Consider the following 13,357-nt stretch of genomic DNA (forward strand, 5'->3'; position numbering starts at 1 on the left):
ATTGTTACATGAATATCTATGTATATATGTGTGTATATGATCCAAGATACTGAGTCCATTTTTGTTGTTTGAGTATATATGGTTTCTAGTCTGACCATTCTGCATCAGACAACCAGTATTTGGGCTTATCCTTGGGAGAGGCTAATTCTCCCAGAACTCAGAAGCTCTGTCTGGTGGTAGAACCCAGTGAAAATTTTGCTCTCCTATGTTAAAATCGCCACTGATAATTGGCATTGTTCTGGGTTTGTTTATACAGCCATTTCTAGACTTAACTGTTTCACTGCAGGCTTCCAGGTATTCTGGCTCTTACAATCTTTCCATTCTTTCTTCCCAGTGTTTCCTGAGCTCATGCAAGGGCTGAGCTTTAGGCGGGTCCGCTGGGCCTGAGCTCCCCCAATTTGCCAGTCTCTGCAGCATCCATTGGAGTTTCCTGTGCTTTCTATTTGTAGTGGAGAGAGGCTTCCTGCTGATAGCTACATTTATCTCTGGGTGTAAGGATAAGATCTTAAATATATTAGTAATTATGCTGGTCCAGCAACATGGCAGCAATACGCTCTTCTGCCGTCCACAACCTCACTAGCCCCATGAAGCTGACTAGGTTTCAAGTACCAGACATGATTTTTCTCCTATTGAGTGGGCTATGGGTCTATGACAGAGCTATTGGTTGCCACCAAAATGTGAGTGCCACTTATTCTACCTACAGTTCTGTCTTACTATGATGGCGACTGTTCTGGTTCATGGGTAAGACTCGGTAGGACTGTTTAAGTGCTTCTCTTCCTTGGCAGCTTCCATAGTATTTTCTGGAACAGTGGAAGCTAGACCACAGAAAAGAGGTTTTTGGGGTCACATCCAGCTCAAGATTATATATCCTAAGTGTTTTGTGTATTCAGAAACAGGATCTATCCTCAACCCCTGACCAGCAACCAAGGGCTACATCTATATTGTTTTCATCTAATATAATCTATATTGTTTTCAGAGTCACTTGGACTACACTAGCTAACCATTTGAACCAGGCTTGGTACTGGGCTATTTTTTAATCTATGATTCTTGGGGGAAACATTGTCAGTCCAAGGGGCATATTATATATATATATGTGTGTGTGTGTGTGTGTGTGTGTGTGTGTGTGTGTGTGTGTGTATGTATGTATATGTAATTTTTTCTGGAAGTCAGTATGAAGAATTCTCAAAAAGCTAAAAATAAATCTATAAAATAACCCAAATAACACACACACACATTATATACATATACTTGTTTGTATTGTGTATAATCTTAGGTAAATATAAAATAATATGACTCTTTGAGGCTTTATCAAATAATATTAGTTTTATTTGTCCCACATTCTCTGTCTGTATCGACCTCCCTCTCTCCTTCAAGTTAGACCCCTTCCCTATTTTTGTTCTTTCTCACTCCATATTACCTGTGTACTGCTTGCTATTCCTGTCTCAAGCCCAACACCCACCTACCCAACTCCACCTATGGTTTCTGTGATGGCTATTCTTGACTGTCAATTTGACTACTCCTGGGATTAATTAAACTCAAGTGGCTATCCCCATGAAGGACTTTTTTCTTAATTAAATAATTTGAAGTGAGAAGAACCACTTTTAATCCTGATCCTTTGAGGTGGGAAAGATCCACCTTTAACCTGGGCCACACCTTCTGTTGGAAGCCTATATAAAGGACATAGAAGAAGGCAGCTTGCTTTCTCCTTGCCTGCTTGCTCTTGCCCTGTTGGTTAAGTCCCTCCTTCACTGGCATTAGAGCCTACTTTGTCAGGACTCTGGCATATACTGAAGACCAACTGAGCTATCCAGCCTCTGGCACTGAACGAATACTGGATTCATAGCCCCTCTGGAACCATATCTTCATTATTCATTTGTCAATTGTTAGACGTTTAATTTGTTTCCATTTCCTAGCTATAGAGTAATTAATAGTAAAATCAGCCAGGCAAGTATCTGTGGAGTAGGATGTCCCTTGGACTATTTGGTAGAGTTATTTTTAGCTTTTTGGGGATACTCCATACTCACTTCCAGAGTGGCTGTGCCAGTTTGCATTCCTGCTGACATATCTACAGCAGCATTTGTGGTCATGGGTCTTGTTAAGAATTGTTAACGTCAGTTTAGTTTACATTACCCTGATTGCTAAGGAAGTTGGATGCTTTTGTTGAGGTATTTCTTAGTCCTTTCTATTTCTTGTTGAAACTGTCTACATCTCAGCCCACTTTAATTGGGTTGTTTGTTTCCTTGACTCTTTGTTCTTTGAGTTCCTCATATATTGTAGATATTAGTCCTCTGACAGATGTGCAGCTGGCAACAATCCTCTCCCATTCTGTGGGCTTCCTCTTCATTTGATTATTTCCTTAGCTGCACAGAAGCTTTTCAGTTTTATGAGGTCCCTGTTGTCAATTGGTGACCTTAATTCCTGAACAAATGTGGTCCTGTTGAGAAAGTCCTTTCCTTCATCTATCTCTTGTAGGGAAGGGAACTGCATGTTTACTTTTAGCAGCTTCGATGTTACAGGTTTCAAACTGAAGACATTGGTACAGTTGGATCTAACTTTTGTGCAGGGTGGCAGGTATGAGTCTAATCCATTCATCTGCATTTGGCCATACAGTTTTTAGCTTTAACCACCACAGGTTGAAGATGCTGTCTTTTCTCCAGGGTGTGTTTTTTTGCCTCTTTATCAAATAGCTGAAGGCTGAAGTTACGAGTACTCATGTTTGAGTCTTCTGTTTTGTTCCATTGGCATTCATGTCTGTTTGGTGTCAGTGCCATATTTTCATGACTAGAGATCTATAATATATCCTGAATTCTGTAGTAGCAAGCCCACCAACAATGTTCCTTTTGTTCAGGGTTGCTTTGGTTGTGGATTTGCATCTTAATTGGTGCCTGCACTTCCTCCTCCAACAAACTCATCTGGATCAGAACCATTGCGTGGTCCTTCTAGTAGTAGGGATGATGGATGGGATAGAGAGCAAGGAGTGCAGTCCCTGGAAGAATTTTAAGCCCTTGGTCATGCCCTTGTTGCTTAAGAAGTTCTTAAGGAATTCTTCTGACACAGAGGAAGGGATGTTGGTGAGGTACAGGGTGGCTGAGAACAGAAAGAAGTTCTTAAAGAACTTGGGGCCCAGCTTTTTGAAGCAGTGCAGTGGTGAGCTGTCAGAGTCTTTGGTGAAGCCCGTCTTCCTAGCCCTCACAAGGCAGCAGCATACTTTGGTGCTTTAGCATTGTAATGCACATTGGCTTCCCATGCAGTGTGTTTGGGTGCCTCACGGCCAGCTGAGCCTAGCTGCTGTCTTCTCCTTGGTGAACAAGATCTTCACCACCTTCACATAACCATAGTTACTAAAGAGAATAAAGGGGTTTGGCTATGCAACTTCCAGTGTTCAGGTTACCGACCAGCAAGATGGAATCCCTGATACCTTCAGACTTGAAATGGCAATTCAGCCTGCTGCAGTTGAACTGCTGCCGATGGTATGCCTGGCGGAGGTTGGAGGGGAAATACAGAGACATTAGAGTCAAAAGGGAAAATGATGTAGCCATGACTAGCTGTCTATTCCCCAAAGGCAGGCCTCAGAGAGCAGTCATGACTCTTGTACTTACTGTTGCAGACGGTTACGTGTCCTACCTAGGATTCCAATGCTGTGATAAAGCATGACCAAGAGCAATTCGAGGAGGAAAGGTTACTTCAGCTTATACCTCTCAGGTCACCCTCTGTCACTAAGGGAAGCCAGAGCAGAAACACAAAGCAGGAACCTAGAAACAGGAATTAAAGCAGGGGTCATGGAAAAATCCTACATACTGGCTTGCTTTTATGGCTTTCTCAGCTTGCTTTCTTATATACCCCAAGACCCCCTGCCCATGAGTGGGACCATCCACAGTGAGCTGGACCCTGCAACAGGAATCACTAATCAAGACAATACCCCCACTGATTTATGTACAGGCTAAACTTATGGGGGCCATTTTTCAACTAAGATTCCCTCTTCCCAGATATAGGTCTAGGTTTGTTGTCAAGTTGACAAAAAATGGCACTGTGATCTTGGAAATGTGTTACATGTAGATAGTACTGCTGTTCTGGCTGTCTAGAGCTAGATTAGCATGCTGGATGCTCAAGTGGTGAGCATAGTGTAGCAGTATCTGGAACTGGTTGGTCTTAGTGAAGATGATGATACTGAGAACAGTGAAAAGGTCTGCTGCAGAGCATCCAGATTCACTGGGTAACAGAGATTTGCCTATGATGATCCTAAGTTCAGCATTCTGGTCAACCATCACTATCGTGGGGTACATGGACCACTGGAGGCCATGAAGGTTAGGTTTCCCAAATGTACCAACTTCACCACCTGCAAGACCACCCCATTGGCATGCACACTGTTTGGGGAGCTATTGGTCTTGAGTACCTCATGCTTGGAGAACTAGAAGGAGTTGGGCTGGCAGCATGGCACTGATACATTTGGTGTTGGCAACTTCCTGCATGAGCATCTCAGCAAAGACTTGGCTCTTGCCCTTTAGTATGAGAAGGCTGGTGACCTTTCCAAACAGTAGTGTCAGGTGTGCCAGTGCATAGCTACAATCCCAGTACCTAGAAGACAAAGACAGGAGGATCAAGATTTCAAAGCCGTCCTTGACTACATCCTCTCTCCAGAAAAACAACAAACACAAGGAACAATTCAAGATTTAGACCAGGACAGGTTACACCATATGTAATTTTTCAATATTTGAAGTAAGTTTCATGGATACACCTCAATTATTTGAGTCCTGATTTCATCATAATATATTGGCTATTTTGGGGTTAAAAGCTAATGTCTGAGCAAAATCCATCTTTGGACATAAATTTGACCCCAAAACTTCCAAGAACCAGGTGTGATGAGACTCAGCATTTTCAGGACCATTTTTAGGAAACAGTTCTGAAAAGTAATTGTGTTTGAGCTTATTTGCTAGCATTCTGTTAAAGGTATCTATGGATTTTTTAAGCATGCATACATAAAAATTGGTTTTGTCTTAAATCCAACTTAATCACCTTAACAGCTGCCCTCGTTGTGTTTTATAGTTTGTTTCTCAAGGAAGTGAGAACAAAGGTTTACTCAAGCTTGTAATAAACATGGCTGGGAAGGCAAAAGCAACAACGTCAGAGGTTCCAGGCCAGCCAGAGCCACATAGGAAGTTGGGAGGCCAACCTGGACTATATGAGACCTTGTCTGAAAAACAAACAAACAATAAAGATGCCTAAATCTACAAGGCTTTCCTGTCATTGTTGGTAGTGGTTTCTCAGGGTGGGGACATTGTTATCAATTTGCTTATCTCAGGCCTAGTTGCCTTTAACTTGAGATGGAAAACAGCACGAAATATCTACATGTGGGTTTGTCCTTTACACATTAAACTAAAAATGGCTTGCTGGTCAATAATATTCACAACATTAACAATAAAGATCTTCTGGGGGAAATCATCATCCCTGACCTCAAGCTGTACTCCAGAGCAATAGTGATAAAAACCGCCTGGTATCGGTACAGAGGCAGGCAGGTAGATCAATAGAATTGAAGACCCAGAAATGAACCCATACATCTATGGTCACTTGATCTTTGATAAAAAAAAAACCCAAAACCATCCAATTGGGAAAAAAGAAAGCATCTTCAACAAATAATGCTGGTCTAACTAGTGATCTGCATGTAGAAGAATGCAAATGGATCCATTTTAATCACCTTATACATAGCTCAAGGATCTCAACATAAAACCAATTACACTGAATCAAATAGAAGAAAAAAGAAGAAAAAGCCTCAAACTCATTGGCACAGGGGGAAATTTCCTAAACAGAACTCCAATGGCTCAAGCTCAATGATCAACGATTAATAAAATAGGACTTTATGAAACTGAAAAGCTTCTGTAAAACACAGTCAATAGGACAAATCAGCAACCTACAGATTAGGGAAAAAATCATCACCAACTCCACATCCAATAGAAGGCTAATATCCAATATATACAAAGAATTCAAGAAGATAACCTCCAAAAACCCAAATAACCCAATTTAAAAATGGGGTACAGAGCTAATCAGATTTATCAACTGAATCTCAAATGGCTGAGAAGCGCCTAAAGAAATATTCAACATCCTTAGTCACCAGGGAAATGCAAATCAAAACAACCCTGAGATTCCACCTCATACCAGTCAGAATAGCTAAGATCAAAAAGTCAGGTGACAGCAGATGCTGGCGAGGATGTGGAGAAAGAGAAACACTCCTCCACTGTTGGTGGGGTTGTAAACTGGTACAACCACTCTGGAAATCAGTTTGGTGATTCCTCAGAAAATTGGACATAGTCCTACCTGAGGACCCAGTTATTCCACTCCTGAGCACACACCCAAAAGATGTTCCACTCTGTTCATAGCAGCCTTACTTATAATAGCCAGAAGCTGGTAAATAAACTAGATGTCCCTCAAGGAAGAATAAATACAGAAAATGTGGTACTTAATACAATGTAGTACTACTACTCAGCTATTAAAAACAATGACTTCATAAAATTGCAGGCAAATGGATGGAACTAGAAAATATCATCTTGAGTAGGTAACCCAGACCCAAAAGGACATATATAGTAAGTATATCCACTGATAAGTGGATATTTGCCCAAAAGCTCAGAATACCCATGATACAACTCACAGACCATAGGAAGCTTAACAAGAAGGAAGGCCAAAGTGTGGATGCTTCAATCTCACTTAGAAGGGGGAAACAAAATAATCACATGAGGTAGAGGGAAGGAAGGTCCTGGTGGGAGGGGGGTAGGACCAGGAATGGGAAGAGACAGGAGAGAAGTCCAGAGGGCCAGGAGAATGAATAGAAGAAATAGCAGTGGGGGACAGGGAACGGGAGAACCTCTAGAAAGTCCCAAACGCCAAGAATGCAAGAGGCTTCCAGGACCCAATGGGGATGACATTAGCCAAAATGCCCAACAGAAGATAGAACCTGAAGAGACTAATCTCTAGTAGATAGGCATGTCCCCCAGTGGAGGGAAGGGGCCACTTACCCATCTCAAAAGTTTTAACCCAGAATGGCTCCTGTTTAAAGGAAATATGGTGACAAAGTGTGGCACAGACTGCCCCACCTGGGGATCTATCCCATCTGCAGACACCAAACCCAGTCACTATTGCTGATTCCAAGAAATGCTTACTGATAGGAGCCTAGTACGGCTGTCCTCTGAGAGGCTCTGCCAGCACCTAAAACAGATGCAGATACTCACAGCCAATCACTGGACAGAGCCCAGGGACCCTAATAGAAGAGTTGGGGAAGAGCTGAAGGAGCTGAAGTGGATTATAACCCTGTAGAAAGAACAACAATATCAATTAACCAGACCCCTCAGAGCCCCCAGGGACTAAACCATCAACCAAAGAGTACACATGAGTGGGCCCATGGCTCCAGCTGCACATGTAGCAAAGGACTGCCTTACCTGGCATCAGAAGAAAGGGAAGCTCTTGGTCCTCTGAAGGTTTGTTACTCCAGCAAAGGGGTGGAGGAGTGTGGCTGGAGTGGGGGGTAGCACCCTCTTGGAGGCAAAGGGTAAGGGGCATGCAATGGGGGGTTTGCAGAGGGGAGATTGGGAAGGGGGACAACATTTAAAATGTAAATAAATAAGATAATCAATAAAAAGAAGGTACAAGTACACATAAATTCAATCCGTGGTTATGCAACGTGGTTATGTAGGGATTCCTTGTGCCTACAACCTAATGTGTTGTCTTGAAGAAACTGTTTTCTGTTCGTCGGGAGTGTCAGCGTATATAACCTCCATGTTCTTTTACCCAATCATCCATGGACCTTTTTTCTGTCAGATGCATATTTTTCCTGTATGCTAATTGCATTTGGTCAAATTGTGTCTTTGACCCTGCACACCAGTTTGACTTTGCTCTGCTTCCTATGTTAGTTATTTGAAATATGAATTTTCCATAGAACATATCATTCTTCTAAACAATATGGTTTGTCTGGTGGTGAGACAATAGGGGTTCTAAATATGAAAAGATCAAGAGGAACACAATCTTACAGCAGGGGTCCCATACTTGTGAGCTCTATCTGTAGGAGCTCACAGTGATTATCAGGGTTAACCCCCCCCCTGCATTTCTGGCAAGAAGATAAGAACAGGAGGCATTCTGGACTGTGTAAGCACATTCTATTCTTAACAAGGACTTCCAGAAAGTCAAACTGTTCTCTCAGAGCCTAAGCTATTGACGTTTCATGAGGGTTCAAGCAACCTGCAGGAAGGAAAATGTCAAACTGCTGTTCTGTTTATGAGGAGGTAAATACTACATTTCTAAGTTCAAAGACAGGCTCACAGAAAGAATGAATTCTAATCATAGAAGTAGATTGCGTGTGACCTCCCTTCTCCATGCTTGACCCCCAAATCACTGAAGGGCAGTTCACAGAAGTTATAACCAGTTTTACAAGGTACACTGAGACAAAAAAGACAAACACAGATTGAAGAGACGGGAAACGTAAGAAACAGGCGCGGATATGGCAATGACGTTGGTATTGTTAAAGCAGAATTTTAAAACATGTTTTAGTAGTCAGTTCTGCATACCAACCTTGGGTGGAACAAGGGATGCCTAGAAATCTGATTAGATCTTATTCTAAATGGTACTTTTGAAAGTGAGGAATATTTTCAAGATCTTGATGATGAGAATGGATTTTAGCAAATTGTACACTTGAAAGGTGTGTAATTATTTATAAGCCAATTACACTCTGTAAGTAGTATAGTTGTTATAGTAGAAGCAAGTTTCTCATGACCAAAGGAGGGATTTACTGTATTTGTATTGCAATAGAATTGTGGTTCAGAATGGAGTTTCTGGTGTGACCCAATGGAGAGAAAAGCAGAAAGAAGCAGAGATGTACATCTGTACAAAGACATGTGCATGGATTCTTTATTAACTGAGAGAGCTTGAAGAACTGGCACCCCAGAACACACACAGTACTAGTATATATGCTTTTGTTTGCTTTGTGTTGTTTCATTTAGTCCAGGCTGACCTGGAATTTAAGTGGTCATGCCTGGCCTTCAACTCTGATCCTCCTGTCTCCATCTCCCAAAGACTGAGAAAACAGAAATGTGTTCCCACACTTTCAAATATTCTGTAAGATTGCAACAAATAAAATTAAAAGTCTCAACAGATACATAGTAGATGCTTAAAAACAAGTAACAATTTTAGATATTTTTAATTTTAAAATTAAAATATGACATCATTTCCCTCTTCCTTTTTCTTCCTCCAATCCTTCTCATATATCCTCCTTGTTCCATCTCTTTCATTGATCATCATTGTTACAGATGTATATACATACCTAAATGTATAAATCCAACCTATGCACAGAGAGACCCAGCTTTGAGGAATGATGAAAACACAGAAAACAAGTGATTATGGGATACCTGGCCCCAATTGATACACCTACAACAGATCTCCTCCATCGAAGGCTTAGGGATCGTTGCAGAAGAGGTGGCACAGAGAGTGTAAGAGCCAGAGGACCAGAAATTACTCTGAAATTGTGTCTTTTTGAAATGACAGGGAAGCTTTACCCATGATACCTCAACAGAATGGCTTCCCAAACAAGATCTGAACAAGTACACCACCAATAGACATGCTAACATGGAAGTGAGAAATCTCATGGAACCCCATCCCTGGGCAAAGACCTACAAAAAACTAAGAACTGCTGAGAGCTAGAGAAATGGTCTTCTCCAAGGATGAGTCCCCAACACTTAGTGATCAGCCCTGAAATTGTATACATACAAGTAACAATAAACAGACTGTATTCATCTTTTTAAATCTAAGTTGGACTCGGCCTAGGTTAGCAGATGGAGGCAGTAAGGCTTGGAGACAGCAAGTACTACAGGAAAATAAAAGTTACTTTATATATACATACACAAAATAAAATAAAAAATCAAATGCTAAACTTTCTTTATAACTGGTGGCACATGCCTTTAAACCCAGCACTTAGGAGAAAGAGGCAGGCAGATCTCTGTAAGTCCAAGCCAATCTAGTCTACATAGCAAGTTGTATAGCAATACTGTATAAAGATAAATTAGAAAATATTTTGACTTTTATAAAAATGAAAATGCAGCATATTGCAAGTTTTGTGGTGCTACATACTAGGCAAAGCTGAAAGGCAGAAGAAGAAGAAGAAGAAGAAGAAGAAGAAGAAGAAGAAGAAGAAGAAGAAGAAGAAGAAGAAGAAGAAGAAGAAGAAGAAGAAGAAGAAGAAGAAGAAGAAGAAGAAGAAGAAGAAGAAGAAGAAGAAGAAGAAGAAGAAGAAGAAGAAGAAGAAGAAGAAGAAGAAGAAGAAGAAGAAGAAGAAGAAGAAGAAGAAGAAGAAGAAGAAGAAGAAGAAGAAGAAGAAGAAGAAGAAGAAGAAGAAGAAGAAGAAGAAGAAGAAGAAGAAGAAGAAGAAGAAGAAGAAGAAGAAGAAGAAGAAGAAGAAGAAGAAGAAGAAGAAGAAGAAGAAGAAGAAATAAAAAAGAAAATACATCCAAATAAAGCTAAAGTGGGTAAGACATAAAGTTAAGGTGGGATGGGGAAGTAAAATTTAAAACCAGAATAGTGATTAAAACCAGTTAAAGGAAACAGCGATTCTCTGAAAAGGTGGAAAATATGATAAAGGGCTGGAGAGACAGCTCAGCAGTTAAGAGCACTGACTGTTCTTCCAGAGATCCTGAGTTCAATTCCCAGCAACCACAGGGTGGCTCACGGCCATCTGTAAAGGGATCTGATGCCCTCTTCTGGGATACAGGTGTCCAGAGAGATAAAGTACTCATATACATAAAATAAATATTTCTTTTTTAAAAAGTGAAAAAAAATACTGTAGCTAATCACATACAGAAATATACAAAAATGGTACAATCTCACAGCCAGAGATTATCCTGGGAATACAAAATGGCTTAAGATTCTGAAAGTAATCCATGCAATTGACATCATTATCAATCTAAACAGGTCAAAGCACATAAACATATTAATTGGTACATAGAAGCCTTCAATAAAGCAAACATTTATTTATGCAGAAAAACTCAGAAAACTCAAACTAAGTGAAAGCCTCCTCCTCAGTGTCATTCTGTAACTCTCCTCATCCCTGGTCCACACCTGGAATTTGGCCCTAAGTAATGAGGAAAAAAAATGTGTCACATCCAATAATTTGCCCTCAAAAAGTAATGTGACAGTTGGGAAATCTGTTTGAATGTTTGGTAGAACTTTCCTTGGGAACTTCCAAGGAAGTCAACATGAAGAGGCAAGATTGAACGGGGAAGCTGACCTTTTACAAAGGAATGTACGCCTGAGATAAAGCACAAGAAGTTTTAAGGATCTGTTGATGGTATAGGGCCCACTAAAGAAGGGAAAGACAATATAAGGACACGAGGAGATGTGATGGAAGTGGAAGATAGTGTGACCTTTCTGATCTTTCTTTGCAGAAGGTCTTGGGTTTTTTAAATTTATTTATTACACAAAGATAATGACTACAACCCCAGTCACTCCCTAGCACATCGAAAATGTCGTCATTCTTCTTGATGACATAAACAATAGCTCTTTCCTAAAAGACAGCTTCTTCCTTGCCTTTTGTCTAAATCGCTACAACTAACAAGGGCAGGAAACAAAACAGGATGTGAAAGAGCTTACTATCCCTAGAAAAACAAAACTAAATAATCACTCCAAACCCAACAACTTTCTAAACATAGACTAAAATTTATATGTTTGCATTTTCTACTTAATGAGCATTGCTATTAAATGAAATTGATTTTCCAGAAGCTGGATTCTAAATCAAGCATAAACACACACACACACACACACACACACAAAGAAAGGAAGAAAAAAAGAAAAGAAAAAGAAAAAAGGAAAAAGGACTACCATCACATTTAGTTAAATAGACCCTCAATAGATTATAGAGAAAGTACACAATTGTAGATATAAGCACACTGTCAGAGGCATGGAAGATGCCCATTTACTTCTTCATGTAAGCTTGAAGCACTGTAATGAGTGAGGAAATGCTGTTTAAACATCAGAATTATCCTGGTACTGTGAGATATGATGTGAGAGGCAAGTGAGAAATGAGGCAGGCTATAGGACCAGCATATCCATATTCTGGAGTCCACATCTATTCATTGAATCGTGGTTAAACTCCCATAAGTCAAATGCATGAATAAAAGAGAATCTACTAGTTTTCACAAAGCTCAGAGTTTCCTCTAAAAAATATCCACTTTAAAGACAAGGTTAAAGAAAATCACATAGGCTAAAGCTGTTGAATGTTTCAATATAAACTACTGTTTCAGAACAGAAAGAGGGGAGTTGGCTTTCTTGGTCTCGGGGTATCTGTTGAATGCTGCCTGGAATATAAATGAGTGGGGAAGGCCCAGATGACCCCTAAACCAGTGCCACATCTCCATTCTCTAGGACTTCATTTGGAAACAAGGCCAGCTAGTCCAGAAACCAATACTTACATTGATTTAAACAAATAGACTATAATTACTAGAAGTTTTAATAAACTCATGCCAGTTAGTTGTCATTCAATTTGCACTGGGCCTCAATGCTGACAAGGAAGGAAAGGATGTACTGCAATAAGAATTAAAGGGATCAACAATCCTTTACTATGGTACAGTGGCTATAGTACCCAACTGGGTCCGCTGGCTAGAGTGTGAAAGACAGAACATGCCCCAACTCCTGGGAGAATTCCAAGCACAAAGCCACCCCACCCCCCCCGCGCATCAGGCCCATACAGACACCACCAAACATTTTCTATTCTCTATAGGATTCAAGCTCTGGGCCATGCCCATATTCTGGACGTCCCTGTCTCTATAAAGAAACCGACATGTGGTACTGTTCTGTGCATTTCTTCCTGACCTTTGACATCAGTTGTTCAGGAGACAAAAATCAATGAAGTCTAATACAGATGCAATGCTCTACAGCTGTGCAGCATCAGACAACTCATGCTACCTCTCCTCTGCTACATTTAAAATAGACAAGTTGATAAATGACACTCTTCTTGATAGTAGGTAATATGTAGTACCATTACAGATAATAATTATGATACTTATGCTCAGTCTCAAAAAAGTAGAATCTACTATATATTCTTTCAAAACATATATCTAGGGGGTTGGCAAGATGGCTCAGTGGTTAAAAAAAAAACTTGCTACAAAATGGCCCAGTGTTTAAAAAAAAAAAAAAAAAAAAAAAAAAAAAAAAAAAAAAAAAAAACTTGCTGCCAAGTCTGTTACCTGAGTTCCATTCCAAGACCCGCACTGTGGACACAACCAAAGCCCACAAGTTGTCTTCTGATCCCCACATGGTCTCCATGGCACATGTTCCCTAAAACATAAATAAATAAAATATATACTACATTATGTCACCAACTTAGTATATCCAT

General features: G+C 40.3%; 1 long non-coding RNA gene across 2 annotated transcripts in view; it reads right to left on the reverse strand.

Annotated features, from left to right (window-relative positions):
• Nucleotides 1–1,296: 1,296 nt before the first annotated feature.
• LOC308415377 overlaps nucleotides 1,297–13,357 on the reverse strand; it is a 28,878-nt gene continuing 16,817 nt past the window's right edge. The window contains exons 2-5 of one of the 2 annotated variants that reach the window (XR_013974884.1): nucleotides 13,209–13,299; nucleotides 4,394–4,575; nucleotides 3,625–3,752; nucleotides 1,297–3,476 (exon numbers count right to left, since the gene is read on the reverse strand). This is a non-coding gene — a long non-coding RNA (uncharacterized lncRNA). Of the gene's footprint in view, nucleotides 3,477–3,599; nucleotides 3,753–4,393; nucleotides 4,576–13,208; nucleotides 13,300–13,357 lie in introns of both variants that reach the window. The other variant, XR_013974885.1, reaches the window with a different exon arrangement.

Source organism: Micromys minutus, assembly GCF_963924665.1.
Source record: "Micromys minutus genome assembly, chromosome: X".
Taxonomy (NCBI): Eukaryota; Metazoa; Chordata; class Mammalia; order Rodentia; family Muridae; genus Micromys; species Micromys minutus.